Source organism: Cherax quadricarinatus, chromosome 94 (assembly GCF_038502225.1).
Source record: "Cherax quadricarinatus isolate ZL_2023a chromosome 94, ASM3850222v1, whole genome shotgun sequence".
In the NCBI taxonomy this organism is placed as follows: domain Eukaryota; kingdom Metazoa; phylum Arthropoda; class Malacostraca; order Decapoda; family Parastacidae; genus Cherax; species Cherax quadricarinatus.
Window position 1 is genome coordinate 13,095,379 of NC_091385.1, and position 4,580 is coordinate 13,099,958.

Genomic DNA, 4,580 nt, shown 5'->3' on the forward strand with positions numbered 1-4,580 from the left:
CCACCCAGAGAGGTACTACCATCCTGTGATAGTAGGTTGGTAGACAGCAACCACCCAGAGAGGTACTACCATCCTGTGGTTGTAAGTTGGTAGACAGCAACCATCCAGGGAGGTACTACCATCCTGTGGTTGTAAGTTGGTAGACAGTAACCATCCAGGGAGGTACTACCATCCTGTGGTTGTAGGTTGGTAGACACCAACCACCCTGGGAGGTAATACCATAGTGTGGTAGTAGGTTGGTAGACAGCAACCACCCTGGGAGGTAATACCATAGTGTGGTAGTAGGTTGGTAGACAGCAACCACCCTGGGAGGTAATACCATAGTGTGGTAGTAGGTTGGTAGACAGCAACCACCCTGGGAGGTAATACCATAGTGTGGTAGTAGGTTGGTAGACAGCAACCACCCTGGGAGGTAATACCATAGTGTGGTAGTAGGTTGGTAGACAGCAACCACCCTGGGAGGTAATACCATAGTGTGGTAGTAGGTTGGTAGACAGCAACCACCCTGGGAGGTAATACCATAGTGTGGTAGTAGGTTGGTAGACAGCAACCACCCTGGGAGGTAATACCATAGTGTGGTAGTAGGTTGGTAGACAGGAACCACCCTGGGAGGTAATACCATAGTGTGGTAGTAGGTTGGTAGACAGCAACCACCCTGGGAGGTAATACCATAGTGTGGTAGTAGGTTGGTAGACAGCAACCACCCTGGGAGGTAATACCATAGTGTGGTAGTAGGTTGGTAGACAGCAACCACCCAGAGAGGTACTACCATCCTGTGGTAGTAGGTTGGTAGACAGCAACCACCCAGGGAGGTACTACCATCCTGTGGTTGTAGGTTGGTAGACACCAACCTCTAAGGTAGGTACTACCATCCTGTGGTAGTAGGTTGGTAGACAGCAACCACCCAAGGAGGTACTACCATCCTGTGGTTGTAGGTTGGTAGACAGCAACCACCCAGGGAGGTACTACCATCCTGTGGTTGTAGGTTGGTAGACACCAACCTCTAAGGTAGGTACTACCATCTTGTGGTAGTAGGTTGGTAGACAGCAACCACCCAAGGAGGTACAGTGGACCCTCGTTTTTCGTAATCCGTTCCAGAGAGTGTGACTGTTATCGAAATTGACCATTTGCTAATCCATTTTCCGCATAAATAATGTAAATCCAATTAATTTGTTCCAGACATGCAGAAATATCAACAAAAATTGTTTTTTTTTTTTACCTTAGAGATAGATTTACATGCAAAAGAGAGTGAACATTCAACATGACAGTTACCTTTATTGCAGGGCTGCATCTGCTCTTCTTGCCACCTCCCTAGTTAAGAACGATAATAAATTTGTTGACTTAGGCATAAGAATTAACAACTGGGCATCTACTCTGCAAACTGAGTTGTTTGCAATCCTAATGGCACTAAAGCTAACCTATGACACCGAGCTTGACTCTATCATCATTACTGATTCTACGTCATCACTGAAGGCTCTTGACTCATATTGTGACTCCAATAACATGCTCATTGGAGAAGCCAGGTATAGATACTCAAAAATCAGGGACAAAGGAATTAATGTACAGTTGCTATGGATCCCATCACACATTGGATTACTCCTTCATGATAAAGTTGATATGTTAGCCAAGAAGAGTACCCAGAAGGAGAATGTAGAATATAACTGGTATAACTGTGTCTAGCATTAGGAATAATATTAGGAGAGAAGTAAATAATGAAAATGATTGTTATAGGAATGCAGTTAGAAGCCTGAGTAGATCTATAACCCACTATGATAACATGAACATAGATAAGTATGTTTATGGAGCAACATGCAATGTGAACAGACTGACTGATGTTGTAGTGGCCAAGCTTAGGCTTAGTTACAAGTACTTCTGGCAGTTTGGGAGACAGATGATCAAACTAAATGTAAATTATGTGATCAGGCATATGGTCACTGTCTTGAACACTATGTGCTTAATTGTCCACTTATTGAGGAATACAGAGACAGACAGTATAATAACCTATGTGACATGTCAAGATATCTTATTAATAAAAATAAGTAAAGTGTATGGTAGAGTTATTACTGAAAGAATTAAGAGTAAGACAGAGAATAGGATAGCAGATGAACAAGGAGGCTTTAGGAAAGGTAGGGTGTTTACAGTGAAACACATAAGTGAACAGTATTTAGATAAGGCTAAAGAGGTCTTTGTGGCATTTATGGATTTGGAAAAGGCATATGACAGGGTGGATAGGGGGCAATGTGGCAGATGTTGCAGGTTTATGGTGTAGGAGGTAGGTTACTGAAAGCAGTGAAGAGTTTTTATGAGGATAGTGAGGCTCAAGTTAGAGTATGTAGGAAAGAGGGAAATTATTTCCCAGTAAAAGTAGGCCTTAGACAAGGATGTGTGATGTCACCGTGGTTGTTTAATATATTTATAGATGGAGTTGTAAGAGAAGTAAATGCGAGGGTCTTGGCAAGAGGCGTGGAGTTAAAAGATAAAGAATCTCACATAAAGTGGGAGTTATCACTGTTGCTCTTTGCTGATGACACTGTGCTCTTTGGAGATTATGAAGAGAAGTTGCAAAGATTGGTGGATGAATTTGGTAGGGTATGCAAAAGAAGAAAATTAAAAGTGAATACAGGAAAGAGTAAGGTTATGAGGATAACAAAAAGATTAGGTGATGAAAGATTGGATATCAGATTGGAGGGAGAGAGTATGGAGGAGGTGAATGTATTCAGATATTTGGGAGTGGACGTGTCAGCGAATGGGTCTATGAAAGATGAGGTGAATCATAGAATTGATGAGGGGAAAATGCACTTAGGAGTCTGTGGAGGCAAACAATTTTGTCCTTGGAGGCAAAGAGGGGAATGTACGAGAGTATAATTTTACCAACGCTCTTATATGGGTGTGAAGCATGGGTGATGAATGTTGCAGCGAGGAGAAGACTGGAGGCAGTGGAGATGTCATGTCTGAGGGCAATGTGTGGTGTGAATATAATGCAGAGAATTCGTAGTTTGGAAGTTAGGAGGAGGTGCGGGATTACCAAAACTGTTGTCCAGAGGGCTGTGGAAGGGTTGTTGAGGTGGTTCAGACATGTAGAGAGAATGGAGCGAAACAGAATGACTTCAAGAGTGTATCAGTCTGTAGTGGAAGGAAGGCGGGGTAGGGGTCGGCCTAGGAAAGGTTGGAGGGAGGGGGTAAAGGAGGTTTTGTGTGCGAGGGGCTTGGACTTCCAGCAGGCATGCATTAGCGTGTTTGATAGGAGTGAATGGAGACAAATGGTTTTTAATACTTGACGTGCTGTTGGAGTGTGAACAAAGTAACATTTATGAAGGGGTTCAGGGAAACCAGCAGGCCAGACTTGAGTCCTGGAGATGGGAAGTACAGTGCCTGCACTTTGAAGGAGGGGTGTTAATGTTGCAGTTTAAAAACTGTAGCGTAAAGCACCCTTCTGGCAAGACAGTGATGGAGTGAATGATGGTGAAAGTTTTTATTTTTCGGGCCACCCTGCCTTGGTGGGAATAGGTCAGTGTGATAATAAAATAAAAAAAATAAGATACCAGATATACTAAGCAAATTTCCTAAATTTTCTTGTAACAGATAAGTGAACTATAGATATGTAGATATAAATCCATATGTATTCATGTTAACCCCTTGGGGCCTAGTTCCTGGGCCTTTTGTGTATCCATATGCTCTTGCATATGCATATGGGGATGGATATCGGGTGCACAATAAACTAGCCACTTTGGTGGCAAAATCTAATCTAATCCTTTGTTGGAAGCTGTTGTTGATGAATAGAAGACAGGTTATTGTTTGAAAGGGGAATCCCCTCCATAAGGACTCTAGGTCACTTCAGGGGTCACTTCCCTAGCATAAATATAGATTTACATGCAGAAAAGAATAATAAATGTAAAGAATTAAAATGTATAAATGAACATTTAACTTCATACCTACCTTTATTGAAGACTTTGTTGGTGTATGGCAGAGGGAGGGGAGGTGAGTTTATTGTTGGAGAATATGACACTAATATCAACTCTACAGCTTATTTATCTATCACAATTCAACTAATATGACATAATAAACAATATTAATAACAGAAACATGGAATTTACTCTAGAATGAATAAAATAAGCATTATGTATGAAACGAGGTGTTCTGTTGGATTTTTTTTTTTTTTTTTTTTAAATTAACCCCTATACAATAAGAAGTACCTAAGCACATACATACGTGCCTCACTACAATCTCTTTTCAAGCATTGAAAAAAATCCAAATCAAATCCTAAATCAAAAATCAAATCCTAAGCCTCACACTTATACTAAATAAATATTAACAAATATTACTAAATATTAATACATTCTCTTCCACCGGCTGAGCACATTATATAAAGTAAGAGACTAAACCATACTGTCCCATTACAAACTTTTAACGAGGCATTACAAATTTATGGAAGTCATTATCGTTCCATCTAGCAGCAACTGGATGAGCACATTATATAATGCTAAAATAAAGACAGTACACTCGCTAAAAACCCACTACACTCAACACAAACATAATATAAAAAACCTCTCATTGCGATACAATTATCGCACATGAAATAT

General features: G+C 40.8%; 1 long non-coding RNA gene across 1 annotated transcript in view; it reads left to right on the forward strand.

The window, feature by feature from the left end:
• LOC138855435 (uncharacterized) overlaps window positions 1-1,348 on the forward strand; it is a 20,196-nt gene extending 18,848 nt beyond the window's left edge. Inside the window, exon 2 of the long non-coding RNA XR_011394667.1 lies at window positions 1,013-1,348. This is a non-coding gene — a long non-coding RNA (uncharacterized lncRNA). The remainder of the gene's footprint in view (window positions 1-1,012) is intronic.
• The last annotated feature ends 3,232 nt before the right edge of the window (window positions 1,349-4,580 follow it).